Source organism: Paroedura picta, chromosome 3 (genome assembly GCF_049243985.1).
Source record: "Paroedura picta isolate Pp20150507F chromosome 3, Ppicta_v3.0, whole genome shotgun sequence".
Lineage (NCBI taxonomy): Eukaryota > Metazoa > Chordata > Lepidosauria > Squamata > Gekkonidae > Paroedura > Paroedura picta.
The window spans coordinates 124,882,707-124,900,240 of NC_135371.1; the positions used below are offsets into that span (position 1 = coordinate 124,882,707).

A 17,534-nucleotide genomic window follows, 5' to 3' on the forward strand; every position below is an offset into this window, starting at 1 on the left:
TGTGGTCTGAGGCCAATATCTAGGGACACACTTTAGCTATAACACAGTATTTATTGCTTCATGGAGTGAGCCTTTCTTGTGAGACAAATGGACTTTAACATTTGTTAGCAAAAATGTGTCAGCTGTAAAGAATTGCCCAAAGGTTTGCTTACATACTCTGTGGCAGGTCCGGCAAAGAAATATGTATTCTATGAAAACACAGAAAAGGCTAAAAGGAGGTTTCTTATTCAAAGGCTAATATACTGTTTAGATCTCCTTTTCTAATTCAGATCTGTCCTGTCCTTGAACTTGTAGCTAATAGCATTAATTATACATCTACTTTGTTCAATTAGTGATTCAAAACCTAGAAAGAAAAATAAATAAATAAATAAATAAATAAATAAATAAATAATAAAGACTGGGAAACTGAAGTCCTCCTGAAGCTACCCTGGAGGTAGGGGGAATTTCACAAATACTCAGTGATTGCTCAGTCTGTGCGACAGATGCAGCTGTGACCCTGTGATTTCAGTGATTTGAATCTGGGCCCATAAAGATCTGAAAACATTTCTCCCTCACTTTTTATATATCATAGATCAGATATATAAAATGAAGAATCCTCTCCCTTTATGATGAATTTAAGTAACAATAAACAATTCAAGTAACAATAAAATAAAGTACTGCCATTCCTCAGTAGTCATCTGTAATTTAGATATTTTTTTCTTTTTTCATATAGTAAAGTTGAACTAGAATCTGTATTCATTCTAACGCAATATGTGCTACTTGTCTTTATATTTTTTCAACAACAGTAACAATAGTGTGAAATAAGAAGTGCCCTAGTACAAGAAATAACCCCATACTTCCTTGCATTTCCCTCTGCAGTTCTTGTGCTTTCTGATCTTCTTCATGTATCCATTTCAACCATCAGATACTTCAGCATGTCCATTGAGAGATGGGGGCACCCAGGGACGGGGTCTTTGCTTTGACTGAATGTCTAGACTTCTCTCTCCAGACACATTCCTTCAGTTTTCCTCCCACTCTGGATTAGCCTATGTTATCGTTGGTTCACTGGAGCCTTTTCAACATTAATACAAAACACAATGAAAAGTTCAGTTTGTGTGTCTACATGCTCCTGAGCCTAAGGGACTTGTAGGTCGCTTTGTGTATAAGTCTGCGTAAGAACACATTACTGATAACCTGCAGTGTCACTTGTAATAATGCTTAAAGCAGAGTCACATATTAGGGAAGCAAGCCTAAACAACTCTTCTCAAAAGTAAGTCCCATATCATTGAACAGGATTTGCTTCCATGAAAATCCTCTTATGCCATTTCCACATAAGTGTATCAATGTTCTTAAATCACAGTTTGCAGAACTTTCTGCACAACGTTTTGCCTTCCCGGGAGCATTTTCTTAGTTGGTAACCAAGAAAAAGCAGGGACCTTTAAAACTGCAGCAACCATGCTGTCCCCCATGATATATCCAGCCTTTTAAAACAATGTTATGATGTTATAACTTTATTTCACGTGCACAGAAATAATAATTACAATAATAAAACCACAATAACACAATAATATAATATAGTAATAAAATATTTTTAAAGCACAATTCAAAACCAGTCTGCCTGTCCTTTCCATCTTAACCAGCTTCTGCTGGCTACCCAGACTGAGGATGGTTTAAAAACAGGGGGATGGAAGCCAAGAAGGAGGAAAAAGAGGGGTGGTGCATGTGGTTTTAGAAAGCCATGGTCTGAACCATAAACTTGGTGAAAGAATGCTGTTTTACTAGCCTTGAAGGACTTTGGCAGCTCTGTCAGAGCCTAGATTTCAAAGTGGCAACTCATTCCATCTGGTTGGCCCTGGCTTTGGTCAAGATCAGAAGACCATCTTTTGGGTCAGGGCTTTCCAAAGTGACGTTGGTGGAGTTCAAGGCTGTCCAGGGGGGTAGCATATTGGAAGAGGCAGTCCTTCAGATATAAATGCAAGGATTGATACCTAGATGTCCTCAAGCCTGAGCCAACAACAATCCACTATACAACTCTGGTTTTCATCAGATCCTAAGCTAACAACTTCTTAAAGACAGGGCCAGTTTAGCACATGTAGCACGTGCAGTTCCTCTCCCACTCCATGCATCAGGGCTGTAGCCTCTCTCCTCTTCCCTTCTCCTGTTTTAAGGACACTCAGAGCAACACCCCCTTCCATGTTGGAGGGGCCTCTGCCCCCAGTCTGGCTGCTTCCACTGCTATTGTATTCTGCTGTTGTTAGTTGCGAAGTCATGTCTGACCCATTGCAGTCCTATGGACAATGATCCTCCAGGCCTTCCTGTCCTCCACCATTCCCCGGAGTCCATTTAAGTTTGCACCTACTGCTTCAGTGACTCCATCCAGCCACCAGTCATTCTCTGTCGTCCCCTTCTTCTTTTGCCCTCAGTCACGAGTCCTTTTCCAGCGAGTCCTTCCTAATCATGGGATGGCATAAGTATTTGAGTTTCATCTTGCTAGGGCCCCGCAAATCCTTAAACTACTCCTGCTTAAAGACCTTAAATCTGCCAGTGAATTTCAATTCTCACTAGAACATGCATCCTACATGCTTGATAAGACAAATGTGTACCTGACCTAAATGTTAATGAAATCATACGTTTGGTTTCTATGCACACAGTGGAGCCAGTGCAACATAAAGTAAACATGAAGTGAACCTATCCTAGGAAAGATTCTTGTCTGCCAGAACCAGAACTAGCACTAAAGCCTGGGCTCAAAGAACAGCCTCAATTGCCCTTGCCAACTGGGAATCAACAAATGAGCCTAAATTTGATCAAAATATGCATGGGTGAAAAAGACAAGGCACAGCTTTGAACGTTTGGAGTTGAGTGGGTACAAGCTTAAGCAATCTGGGTCACATAAACTCCCCTGGGACAGTGCTTAGCATAATCTCTGGCATGCAGACGTCAATTCTAAAGGGAAAACAACAGACTGCTGATGCCGCAAATAGCTTCTGTGTTGTTAGAATTCACAGGGCGGGTTTCCATATGGCAAGTACAACTGTTATCCAGTAAGAAAATTGGATTCATATAATGTTACCTAGGTTGCAGTTTTCTTATCACACCACAGAGATGAAGCAAGCACAGCAATCAAAGGGCTGCTGATGGAATCTGGGGCTTTCTCTGACATGCTGGAAAACACAGCCAGGGTCTTATAAATGTTAGAAACCAGGGGCTTATCTGCACTAGGCTTTTAAAGCTCCTTGGGCTCTGTTTTTTTTTTTTTGTTTGTTTTTTTTTTGTTTTTAAGCCATCTGCACTTGACTCTGATTTCCACTTTGATTCTGGGCAGCTTTGTCTTCCCATCTGCACAGATGTAGTGTGACTGCAGAATACACCAGCATATACAAGAGTGGCTTTTCTGTGTTTCAAAGAGAAAATATGGGCCTACGGCATTCTCTTTGAGGTGCAGATGCCATTGACTGTTTTGGATGTACTTTCCCCACCACCCACCCATGCCTCCAACACAGACATTATACCATGATCTCTGCTGAATTGTTGTCTCCCAGCAGCATCAGACCCTTACCTTTCCAGATCTACCAATAAGGTACAAGTATTCTTTAAGGAATTTGAGAAACACTCAACAAGAAAGGGTTGAAGATCAGACCAAATGTGCTTCATGGGTGGGGGGAGCTTGCTTGGCAATTTGTTTCTTAAAATGATAAGGAGACATTGGGGTGGGGGAGGAAGTGAGAGAAAACACAAGGAAAAACTTTTGAAAAGTGTTTCCCTGCTCCATCATTTACAATTGTTTTAAAAGAAAGTGTTGTGAAGCATCCCTTTAACTTTATACAAGCACTGAAATACAAAAGGCAAAGCCTGGAATTGAAAGCCCTGCTCCTGCTGGAAACTAATCAACAGCTCAAACAATGCTGAATGGAGCTTCAAGCAATCCCCACTTTCCCCACACACATACACATTCTAGCTAAAATTTCCTTGTTATAATGTAAACCGCCCTGAGCCTCCGGGGAGGGCGGTATAGAAGTATGATAAATAAATAAATAAATAAATAAATAAATAAATAAATAAATAAATAAATAAATAAATAAAAGGCACCTACAGGTGCTGGTAACTGGCTGCCCCACTTGTCAATCAAGCACAAAGGAGAGAGGAGACTTACAATTGAAACAATTCAAGTGCAGAAGATAGCATCTGACTGAAAGCTGTTTTGAGTCATAAAAAAGGAACGTTACAAGATCCGGGTTCAGATCTATCAGAATTTGGTAGGATCGAGAGCAGTGAAAAATTGTGAGTGCAGATAGTACCTAAGGTGCTATCCACACACATTGGATAATGTACTTTTAATGCACTTCAGAAGCAGATTTTCCTGTTTTGCACAGGAAAACCCAGCAGCAAAAGCATATTTGAATGAACCATTGTTTTGACTAATGAGTCATGGAATGAGTCATTTCTACTAATTAGCTCCCTTTCTCTCTGCCACACCCTCCCCAGCATATAAAGGGTAGCAGGGTAGCAGAAGACTTCCCACATATTGATCTTAGATTTTCTTGGGAGTTGATCCACAAGCATTAGAATTGGTCTGGGCATGGTTTTTGCACACATCTGCCTTCCCACCACATTTTCACAGCTGTGGTGTTATTTTATTCTCTTCCACATATGCCTTAAATACTCAGGTTTTTCAAGGGAGAATGCTGCTGTCATTGGTGGTGTCATCCATAGATTCAAAGCACTCCACATTTTAATTTCTCATGCACGTGAAATTAGGGATCACATTGAAACTGAATACTCTGCAGTGAACTTGATATTAGTAGACCCTAAAAGAACAAATGTAAAAGATTATTTGAAAATTATACAAATCTAACTTTGATAAGATTCTTTCATCTTTATTACTTGAAATTGGAGGAACAAGTAAAAAATTGAAACAGTATCACTGAAGAAGCTTGCAAAAATGGGTATATATCTAGGAGCTCATTTTGACATTCATTTGAAAGATTGACATCAATTTGGAAATTGAATTAAGAACAGCCACCATTAGCTTGATACATTCTCTTCCTTCTTGATTTCTGCAGCTGACAGGACTTCTCATTCATGTAACAATAGGTGAAGCAGGGACTCTGAATCCCCAGCTTTCATTTAAAAAACAAAATCTCTAGCATCTTCCCTGGCCCATTCTGCACACATTGGATAATGCGCTTTCAATGTGCTTTTGCAACTTGATTTTTATTTTATTTTATTTATTTATTTTTAAATGTATATACCGCCGCTCCCTGGCAGGTCTCACAGCTGTTTATATGATAAAAAATTAAAATATAATAAAAGGAATATTACACACACTCACACAAAAGGAAACTCAAAATCAGCTTTTAGAAAATGACTGAGGTTAAAGTAGCCTCAAAAGTCATGGAAAACTTCAGGGGTAGAAAAATGAAACTGAAAAATAATGGCACAAAGATGCAGGTGGAAAAGAGGATAAACCAAAGCAGTAAGGGACTAGAACCGACACTCCCTCCCCACAATGCAGAAAAGCCAAGTCTTATAAAAATAGATATACGGCTTCTTAATAGAAAATGCTAGCATATAGACATTTATGGAAAATACTAAGGGGCAAAGCCCGCTTTAAAAATGGGCTTGAAGTGCCCCCCTACTAGTGGTTGCAGTGGGAGCAGGGAAAGAGCAGGGCAGAAGGTGGTGCAGTGAACCCCATTTTAAAAGTGCCCTTAGGAGCCATCACTGCAGTACTCCCCATGTGCTGGGGATGGAAGGATGAGATCCAGCAGCAACCCCCCCCCCAACAGTTGCTCTTGGGGTGGGAGGCCTGGCAATGGCTGGGAGCTGCCAGCAGCCCCCCTGTGTGGCAGCTGTGAGCACATGGGGCTGGAAGGTGACGGCATCCCCACTGTGCTGTCATCAGCACTCCTCGCCCCACAGGGAGGCAGACTGGCAGGCAGCAAGGAGGTTCATGGTGGCTCTGGTGCTGCGCAGGGCAGAGAGGTGGCAGAAGCACCCCCTGGATGGGGCCCTTGCCACATGGGCAGGGATCTGTTGACAGTCTCCCACATTGCTTGCACTCTCATAAGATGCGGGACCAGGGAGCTGGCAGAAGCTGCCCCAGATGGAGCACTAAGTGGAGGGAGGCCCCCCAGGGGATCTAGCAGCAGGTGGGCAGGGCAGAGGCAGGGTTGTGCACTGACTGCAGCGGTGAGGCAGCCCCCACTATGGCCAGTATTTGCAGGGGCAGGGGTAGAGCAGAGCGCACACTCAGGCCCCCACCGTCTACACCCAAGGCCTAAAGAGCCACATGGCTGGTGGTGCCAGGGGGCTTCACCCAACCTACAGGCAAGGGGGGCAGGGAATGCATCTGGGCTGGGGTGGAGCACGTGGGTGGGCTCCCACTACCTGTCACAATAGGCATGAGGGGGTGGGCAGTGTAAACTGGCAGCCTTCTCAGCCAGCGTTAGCAGCAAGTGGGTTGTCAAAGGAGGCAGATGGGCTTCCCAGGCTCTGGGAGCAGCTAGGGGGCCAGCGGCAGCAAGGCAATCCTGGCAGAAAAGGCAGACAGCCTCCGGAGACCTCAGCAGCTGCAAGGAGGCAGGCATGGCCTTGGCAGTGTGGTGGCCCTCTGACTGGCTCTCAGCGGGAGGGCATCAGGCATGTAGCTAGGTGCCACTTTGGCCCATTATGCACGGCCGCCGAAACGGCGATTTCGGGTCACATGGAAAACGCGGAGGGGGAAGACGCGACGCATACCGGTTATGTACGGGGCGGGGCGCGACGGCGGCAAAACCCAGAGTAACCGATTATGCACGCGCCGATCCGGGCGCCGCTTCTGGCTGCGCCCCGGTCACCCGGAAGCTGCGCTTTCTTCCGCGTTTCACTGACGCGGCTTTTTCGGCGGCATGCACCGAAGCTGCGGCCGGTTGCAGCCGGCTCCGTGCGTTATCAGTGATTTTAGTCGCCGCCATTCCACCCCGAATGTGCGCTAAAACCCCCGTGCATAATGGGTCTTTGCGGGCCTAGCCTTTACAGCAATCTTCATCATGAATCCTTACATTTTAACCTTGGGTCTGCAGTTTGTAGAGATCTCTGCTTCTTTCTGTCATAGAGCTATAATTCCCATGGTTCCTTCACAAGAGGTAATGATGGTTAAACCAGATGAATTCAGTGCTGTCAATACACTGTGTTTTTTCATCTCCAAACCAGGAGGGTTTGCTTTCAAGGAACACCATCCCTAAAAGGTACAGTTTCCCAAACTGTCCTCATGGTGGCAGCATTTACAACCTATTGATTAAAAATTACTCCTACTGCAACTCTACCTGTTCTTCCTTTAGCCTCCCCACAACTCACCTGCTGCAGTTGTTGGGGTCTGTGCAAAAGGAGGGGTGTTGAAAAGAGTAGTTGTTGCAAGGGGAAGGCACCGCGGGGCAGAGAGTTTTCTGACAGACATTTAGGAACGTGATTCCTGGATAATAAATAGTTGGAGACAAAAAGTATTTTTTTCAATACTAGAAAACAATGACAGAGTCGTATTTTCTTTATTAAGACTAGCCAAAATATCACAAACTAGTGAGTGAAAGCTTTTGAATTCCCTAGAAATATTATAAATGTTTTAATACTGCATTTATTAAGCATTCCTGAGATAAGATTCTGAGGATGGAGCCAAACAACCCTTATAGTTATGGCAAGCCTGCTTGTTTTCATTTTAGATTCAAAGTATTCTTGGAGTACAAGCCACAGATTCTGTTTTCTTTAACTGGTTCAATGATATATATAAAACCATGGTCTGATCTTTGGATGAAGCATTCGCATGGGCAGGGTGCCACATTTACAGTTTAACTCTGGGCAAAGACAGACGTGCTTGCACACCCAGGGGCTATTAAGGGAGAGGGATAGGAGAAGGAAACTCCTGACACCAGGTTTGAGTGAAGCAGACCACAGCTTTATTGGTTGCAAGGCACTGGCACAGCATGGGGACAGATCCAGCATCAGGTAATTTGCCTGACACCCAGTATCCACCCCCTGGCTCACCTGCTGAGGGGTAACACTTCATAATGGTGAATTTCCAGGATCTCACATAAGTGCTGGCTGTTGTGTGGTTCCTTCATCACCCCCACCCAGGCATGCTCCACCACCAAGACCCCTTAAGGGGGTCCCCAACCTAGAGGAAGTGGGCGTTATAGGCACTGCCTTCTCTCAATGCCACTAGAGTACAGGGAACCAACCCCCCAACCCACCAAAATGCTCTTACACCTGAAACCAACAAAGTAAGCCACCCCAGATGATGTGGCACCAAACGTCCATCTACCACTCTGAAAGATTGATGGAATGAGACCTAAATAAGGCCTCTTTCTGATAGAAAGTGTCTGGATACCCCCACCGCAGGACTCTGCCACTTTTCATACTTTCCTTCTTGCAAGGTCTACTTTTTCTTAAGATGTGGCCCCTTGCTATCCTGCTGGTCTAGAAGCTCAGTCCAAAACAACTTAGTGTTTGGAAGTCTTGCATGAAGGATTTCTAAATCCACAGCCATCATATGTTCTAAGTGTTTGTGTTAGAATTTTTTTCTTGCAAATAACAATAGCATGGGGGGGGGGAATGCAGAAGATTTGATTTGACATAGCTGCCGGGAGGGAGGTCCAATGCATACCCGCCCATTCCATCCAGTAGGTGGTGGAACACTTTGCCTGGAGAGACCAGGGCCCTCCAGGATCTCAAACAATTCTGGAAGGCTTACAAAACTTAGCTGTTTTGCCATGCCTATGATTGAGGCCAGAAGAACAACATCATGAGAAGCTGGCCTCCTCACTGGAAACATTCATCGACAGAAACTCCTCCAAACCCCTGATTAACCCCCACAGGGAGATGAATAAGAGGGGGTAGTTTTATGTAGGGCCAACTATTTTATTATTGTATGGTTTTACTATTTATTTTGTATCATTTTAAAATTTTGTTAACTGCCCTGAGTTAACAGGGTTGTGGTGGCATTTAGGTCCCTGGTCCCAAACAAGCATGCCTGGCCTCGACCTGGGCCTGGGCCTTTTCAGTCCTGGCCCCGACCTGGTGGAATGAGCACTTGGGAGAGCTGAGGGTCCTAACGGAGCTATCAGAGTTTTGCAGGGCCTGCAAAACAAAGCTCTTATGCCAGGTCTTTGGTTGAGTCAGACCCAGGAAAAACAGGGGACCCTCCTCAAGTTACACAATAACATCCAGTGTATCCCACTTGGGGGGGGGACAATGGCTGCAGTGATGTGTGGGGGGAATTATACCCCCAATCTTGTTTTACCCTCTTTTATCTTTGTCCATGGGGTTGCAATGGGTTGGACACGACTTCACACTTAACAACAACAATCTTTGTTTGTAGTTTGTTTTGGGATGGGGTTTTATCATGTTTTATGGGGGGGTATAGTGTACCCTGACACAAGTCCCTGGAGAGTAGCGGGCTAAAAAAATCTAAGGAATAAATAAATAAAATGAAATGTTAATTAATTAATTATTTAATTATCCACTGCAGTCCTCCAGACCCAGGTTGTCACTCCAGAACAAAACAGCAGCATATAATCCAACCCAGAAAACAATACTATATCCAATGATCCAGACAATCATAAGCAGCCCTGTGACAACTAAAGAAAACAGCTGAGGGCATCAGTAAGACCGTTTATTCACTGGGAACTTCACTGCCCCAGCTCCCGTGCAGGAGCACAAATATTATTATTATTATTATTATTATTATTATTATTATTATTATTATTATTATTATTATTATTTAGATTTATTTCCCACCACTCACCGTAGGCTCGTGGCGGGTCACAACAGTCCTATCCCCATTAAAATACCCATTAAAAGACTTTAAAACAATCCCAACATGGCGGAAGTTCTTATTATTCCCACCCCTGCTATCAGAGCAGCAGGGAGGGTGGGGAAGAGATCTAACTTACTAGGTCTGGGGTTGGGGGGAATGTTGGCACTCATTCGCTGACCCCGGCCTCAACCAAAAACCTGGCGGAAGAGCTCCGTCTTGCCCCCAATAGGGGGCGGATGAGGTGCACCAGGCCAAATGCTCCCCCATGTGGGTGCAGGAAGAGGTGGGCAAACTGCCATGACTAAAACTCCATCCTGCAGCACAGCATGAAACCTCCAGTGCATAAATGGTCTAAGTCTTGTAAGCCAAGGAGTGCTAATACTCAGTGGTCCAAATCTGATCTGAAAAGAGCTGCAGTTTGAACCTTCCGCAGAGAAATCAGAGCAGAGAAATGGGATTGGATCTAAGCAGAGCAATCTGGTTGGACCTTAACAGGTTCCCTTAATTGGTTAGTTCCTTGGCTGGCAGAAACCCTCATTTGCATCAGTGGCCAAATGCCCACAGACATAATGCAGAATGCATTCTGTTTAGTTGGAAGGAGGCCTAAACTTGAAAGCATGCATGCAAGTTGGTGCTATCAATGTGGATAAAAAGGGGCCTTGGATCAGAAGATCATATAGCTAATCACTCATAGAATGCATCAGGTGGGGAAGACCTGGAGGGGCTATGTGGAAACGAACCACAATACCCACACCCCCATTGATCCATCTTTGACTCTTTCAAACAAACAAGGAGCTTACAACCTTATGGGGTAAAATTGAGCTGTCCCCATTTTTTTTATCCATCCATCCATCTGTATGCTGTCATTCTCCAGGAGGGTCTGGGTAGCTCACAAAAATCATAATACATAAAATCATATAAAATCAATAAAACCATATAATAATAACTACAATTTTTAGCATTAAAATTATTACATTTCAGATATAGGCCACCTCTTTCTTCTTGGTGTGAGGGGGCACATAGGTCTATCCTTTGACAGTCTGTCTTAAAGATGCAATAATTAATGAACTGCTATGAACAGCACCAAAGCCAGGCACCTTTCCATGAACATTGCTTTGCAAAACATGAACCAGCCAAAAGTCATGCAGAACTTTACTCCATGAGACGGTTTGTGCCCATCCCTATTCTTGATCTGACTTAATTATATACAAATCAGGCCTTTTCTTCGAACTGTTTGATTTAATAAATAAGGAATGGAAAGGCCAGCTGAGGTCTCAGTGTTAGCATATGTTGAAGAGGATCATGGGAAGCTGGGTATCTTTAAGGCTGTGGCAGGAGAAACTGTCACACTGGGTTTGATTCCCCAACCCTCCACATGCAGCCAGCTGGGTGATGTTGGGCCAGTCACAGTTCTCTTAGAGTTGTTCTCACAGAGCAGTTCTTTCAGGACTCTCTCAGCCCCACCTATTTCACAGGGTGTCTGTTGTGAGGAGAGGAAGGGAAGGCAATTGTAAACCACTTTGGGACTCCTTCAGGTAGTAGAAGGTGAATAATTTAAAAAAACCCAGCTCAATGTAAGAAAGATATAGAGGCTCAAAAAAATATCTCTGAGCAATTGTAGCAATTAATTCTACTCATGAGCAGCTTTACTATTCAACAGGGTTCTGTGCAGACAACTAACCACGGCATAAATTGTCACTCTAATTATATTCCCTGGAATCTTGATGGAAATGGGAGTGAGCTTCACTGCTACATTATTTATATTCCACCTTTCTCACCGAAACTCAGGATATAAAATCAACAGGATGTTATTATTTATTTATTTATTTATTTATTTATTTATTTATTTATTTATTTATTTATTTATATACTGCCCTCCCTGAAGTCTCAATAAACAAAATAATATTTAGATTTCAGAAAGCACACATTTCAAAACAGAACTGTTAAATTGACCTGTTAAAAGATTCAGAAAGTACATAAGTATATGGTAAGAGACAGTATACATACTGTACGGTTTTGGATTGAACGACGGCAAGATGGCGTCCAGATAGAAACACCGGCTATCCCGCTCCGCAAGTTATATTTTATTCTGTTATTTTACTCTGCTAATTGAAGTTTCCTGAAGGTCTGTGGCTGTGTGCTATCTTGTGCTATCTTGTGCTACTCTGAACTGAAGGCATTCCTCAATCTTATTTTGTTAATTATACCAACCACGGAAGAGCAGCGCTTATCAAGGAGTGCCTCCTTAGCAGAGGGCCAGAAATCGCAGCCTAACTTCAAGCTCTCCAATAGGCAGCTTTAGTATAAAAGGGGAGAATTTTTTTTCTTCAACAACCACTGTTTTACAGAACTACAAAGTTACAAAAAATTGTTTTCAGCTTGGAGCAATTTTTTGCTTGTCTGCTTACCTGTTCCTTTAACTAATTGTCCAAGTATCTCTGCTGCCACTCATCATATGGGAATGGGAGTAAAACGCAGGTGTGAAGAGGATTTAAACTTGCCAGCTCAAAAACAGACGAGAATAGGGGATTACTTTGTGACCAGCAATGCCTCAACATTTAGCATTCCCACCAAGAACCGTTTTACTCCTCTGGCAGAAACTGAAGAAAACCTAAACTTAAATCCAAACAATTCACTCCTAGAAGCTGACAGTAAAGGAGGCACAGAAAACCTTGCAGGAGAACTCTTGGAGCTGACTGCAAGAACAGTGGAGAGTATTTTCTGCGCGTTGAAAAGGAACTTACCCAGACAGTCTCAAGGCTAGTCACCCTGAGGGAGTCCAAATTAGCCTCTAATGGGCCTCTCCCTCAGCCATCTTATTATCCTTCTGGTTCAACCACAAGGACCTGTGAGAATCCTTACACAAGGCAGTCAGAAGACAAAAGAAAACTCCAACACCTGATTTTACAACCATGTAAAGTCTGCCTGGTCATCTGCCGGTACAAGGGGTGGGTCCCCCCTTGGAATTCTAAACACCTGGCTATGAAACATCTGAGAACCCTAATCATAGAGAGGCACTTCCCTATAGACCTAATCTCAACAGAATTCCTTAACTATGCAAATCAGGCACAGAGAATTATGCTCACCTTCAATAGTCCAAGGATACCTTCTCTACTCCTAAGACAGAAATCTATCCTGGGTCCTAAAGGAGTTTTCCCCATTCGAGTCTTCACTAATACTGTAACAACTGCTTTGTTTTCAAATCCTCCTCGCCAGAAAACCACTATACCAGCAGAAAAGCTTCCTGAGGAAACATCAAATAACACATTACAACAGGACCCTTCTAGACGGCCTGGCCAACCAGACTGCCTACTCTCAAGTTCTGGAGATCTTCACCTTGAAAACTCCTTTGAAGAGGGCCTTATCAACTCCTTTTCGACCCTCCCAACATCAGAACGTCTAGCCATCACAAACAGACTAGAATGTCTCAGGTTGGAACTTTTGAAAATTCACGAAGTCTCAGCAGTTCAAAACCTATCCCCACCAACAAACTGCAACCAAACATCCACATCACCAAGCACTCCAGCTGTTTTCCCTCCGCCCAAGTTACTCCCTGATAAGATACAGAGCTCCAGAGATGAAATTTCAATCTTCCAGCCAATGGAGTGTGAACCTGTGAAAAACGGCCCATCTGCACGGAAACAGTCCTCCTCTACTCATGGACTCCCCTCCAAAAATGGATGTGTCTTCTCAGATTCAAGGGGAGAATTAGATAAAATTTCAAACTCGGACTGACTGTTAAAGATACTATCTTGGAACTTGGGGGGATGGCAGAACAAATTCTATGATCCTGAATTCTCAAAATTTTTAAGTGGTTACGATATTCTTTTCTTACAGGAAACCTGGGTCCAAGATGTAAGCTCTGTAGCTCTACAGGGTTTTCAGCCATTTGCCACACCGGCAATCAAAGTCCATTGTAAGGGCCGGGGCAGTGGCGGTCTGGCCGTCCTTGTAGCGGTTGACTTAATAGCAGAGGTTCAGACCCTGGAAAGCAGCTGCCCAAATTACATCCAAGCATTACTGATTAAGGGACCACATTTCGGCAACCTCCTGTGCATCAATGTATATGTCCCTCCAAAACTCTCACTGTCACAGGATAAAGGGAAACTTTGGGACCAACTTTCCCACACACTGGAAAACCTTTCTTCTCAGTTTCCTAATGCCCAAATAATTATGTGTGGTGATTTTAATGCCAGAATTGGCCCTGGTCACTCTGACTCTAGGGCAGATGTCAACTCTCAAATCGCGGAGCACACATGTCTTTTAGAACGAGTCTCACAAGACCCTACAATTAATAAGCCTGGTCTAAAATTATTGGAGTTGCTATCCTTGTTTAATCTTTATGTCTTACATGGCTCTAAGTTTGATAAGTCTGGTGGTTCCTTCACATTTTTATCTTCCTGTCATGCTAGCACCATAGATTATATAGCAGTTTCACCTGCTTTACTAACAGAGGTGGTCTTTTTTGAAGTAGGTAACTCTCCTTTAAGTGATCACTGCCCTCTACAGCTCTTACTTAAATATAATAGCAACATTCTTTTACCTCCAATTCCTGAACTCGCTGAAGGTACATTTCCTGGCAATAGGAGGCTGAAATGGTCAGAGCAGGTACAAAACAACATAGCTCAAGCTCTGACGAGTGATGACCTTAAATCCCTGCATTCAGCCCTTTTACAGCCTGGCCATGACGCCATAGGACACTATGACAAAATTATTAGCTTGATCAAACCTCTGCTTATCAACAATAAACCTCTAAAGCTGTTATCCTGCCCCAATAATGGCTGGTTTGACCAAGAATGCAAAACCTTCAGGAAAAAGCTAGTCAAATGTATGAGGCTGAGCCGTCGCAGTAGAGAGGATAACAGAATGTTAGAGCTCATCAGATTAAGATCCCAATATAAGAGTCTCCTCAAAAGTAAGAAAGCTGACTATGCTAAACATATGTGGAACAAACTAAATCTGGCAGTAAAGGAGAAAAATGAGTCTCAATTCTGGAACCTTGTTTCTTTCGGGCTTGCAAAATCACCCCAACAGGTTGAAGCCCAAATATCTGGAAACACTTGGTTTACACACTTTTCGAAAACCTTTGGAGCCTGGCCACCTCCCCCACCATATACAGAACCAAACACCCAGGCTATTTCCATTGACTCTCTAAGTTTACCAGCTTGGCCCCCAGTCACAGAGGCTGAAGTCAGAGGCCTTATTACATCCCTAGCTTCCAATAAATCACCTGGAGAAGATCTGATTCCACCTGATTTATTTAAAGCGTTCCCTAACTGGTGGGCCCCAGTCTTAGCTAGGGTCTTCACCCAGATAAATGAATCAGGCATTTTCCCCAATGGCTGGAAGATGAGCATAGTGGTTCCTATCCACAAAAAAGGCAACAAGACCGACCCACAAAACTACCGCCCCATTAGTTTACTAAATATCGCATCTAAACTCTATGGAAAATTCCTCTTACATAAACTAGAGGACTGGGCTGCTGACAACCATATCTTACACCCACACCAAGCAGGATTTAGAAGAGGCCATTCTACCACTGACCACTGCCAAACCCTCCATTACTTAGTCTACTCCAGTATAGAAGGCCCTACGAGAGCCTTATACGCAGCTTTCATTGATTTAGCCACAGCTTTTGACTCCATTGATAGGGACAGACTCTGGTCAAAGCTGAGGGAAACTAACATCGATAAACGCCTACTGTTTCTGATGCATGAACTGCACTCAGGCACCCACACAAAAATTAGGGTAGGTGCTTCAGGCTCTCTAACTAATGAAATTGCAGTAAGGAAAGGGGTAAAGCAAGGGTGTGTACTAGCCCCTCTGCTTTTCAATATTTATATCAACGATATAGTTCAAAGACTATCGGGCCCAGAATTTGTACCCCCTTCTGTCGGTCAGCAAAAGGTCTCTATCCTGCTTTATGCAGATGACATGGTCCTGGTTTCCCTTACAAGAGTTGGTCTGAAAAAGCTACTTAACAACTTGGGTACTTATTGTAAGGAAGAGTCCCTTTCCATTAACTACACAAAAACAAAAGTTATGGTTTTTAGGAAAAGACCTAAAAAATTTATCTGGAGTATAAACAATATTCCTATAGAACAGTGTAGTACATTTAAATATCTTGGGATCACTTACAGTGAGACCCTAAACTGGAATGCCCACCTTGCAACTATAAAGGCCTCTGGTCTAAAAATCATTGGAGCCATTCTGAGATTTTATTATACCAGGGGAGGGTTTCTAGTTGACCCAGCTCTAAAGCTCTTTGCAGCCAAGGTCATTCCTCACCTACTATATGGCATTGACATCTGGGGCTGGAAAGAACAAACAATCAATAGCTTGGAGCCCATTCAGAACTTTTTCTTCAGACGTATCCTGGCTCTTCCAAAAGGGTCCCCTGCAGCCCTGATGAGGGCAGAGCTTGGTTTTCCCTCACTCAAAGCCCGTGCCCACTTAGCTATTCTGAAATCTTGGAAGAAAGACATCTCAACCAAATTAGATTCTTTAAACCATCAAAGTTTTAAGCTCTTATTGAGCAAGGACAGGACTCGGTCTGATTTTTTTAGCTCCATCCTTTCACGCTATACCATACCAGATGACTTACTGCATACATCAGCCAATATTTCTGATTTACGTGATTGGGTGTTCAAAGCTGACTCTCTGATCGACCACTCTTCAATACAGCTATCACAAGCAGCCCCATGGTATAAAACAATTAAAAAAGACCATTCCAGAGCATCATATTTAGTAAATATAACGACACGTAATCTTAGAATGGCCCTAACATCTTTGCGGTTTGAAATGATGCCATCAGCCATGCTCTCTGGGCGATATCTCCGAATACCCACAGCCCAACGCCTGTGCATATGTGGAAATCCATCTGTGGAGGACCTGCCCCACTATGTCTTGGCTTGTCCCCTGTACTCCGAACCCAGGGGCAAATTCCTTGCCAAGCTATTACCAAACTCTCACCCTATTTCTGATTTTAACAAAGTCACCTATCTGTTATCAGATGTCGACCCCTATATCTCTTATAGGGTGGCACTTTTTGCTCTGGCTGCCAGGAAGATTCGAGCTAATGCATTTTTACAGGAGCCTCCACCTTGATACACCATTTTATCTCTTTTAGTGTAACTTAGTAGTCCATGTTTACATTTTTAGGTACACAATATTGGAGAAATATTGTTTTATTTGTTTATATTTGTGCCATATTGTTTTAATTGTGTTTTGTAATGGCCTTTGGCTACATACAATAAATGTTATCGTATCGTACATACTGTACATGATAGTACAATCCACAGTCCCTACACCTTTACCAAAGCAACTTCCAGAAATGTTTAGTTACAGTACAGCCATAATTACCTGCGTAAAAAGGCCTCCTGAATCATTGATAGTCTGTGGAAAGCCAGGAGTGCAGGAGACTTTCTCATGTCATTAGGCAGGTTATTTCGTATAGCAGTCGTTTTCAATAAGCATATCTGCATGAAGGTGCAAACCTTGCACTGCCTCCTGCTTGCAAACGTGCAGTTGAAAGTCGTGTATTTGTAAACCGCCACACGGAAGACCCCTCCAGCTTTTTTCCTCTGTCTCATCGTGGCTTTTTGCCTCCCAATGAGGCTGCAAGGGAAAACAAGCCAAATTTCTCCCCGCCCTCCTTGGCTTATTTATTTATTTGTTTGTTTGTTTGTTTGTTTATTTATTTATATACCGCCCTCCCCGAAGGCTCAGGGCGGTTTACATTAAACTAATCAACAATACATGAAACAGT

At 43.3% G+C, this 17,534-nt stretch overlaps 1 long non-coding RNA gene across 1 annotated transcript; it reads right to left on the reverse strand.

Moving 5' to 3' along the window:
• Nucleotides 1-4,120: 4,120 nt before the first annotated feature.
• Nucleotides 4,121-17,288, reverse strand: LOC143831316 (uncharacterized). The gene is made up of 3 exons (XR_013228816.1): nucleotides 17,129-17,288; nucleotides 7,315-7,429; nucleotides 4,121-4,784 (listed from the first exon to the last, which is right to left on the reverse strand). It is a non-coding gene; the product is annotated as an uncharacterized LOC143831316 (long non-coding RNA).
• Nucleotides 17,289-17,534: the final 246 nt, after the last annotated feature.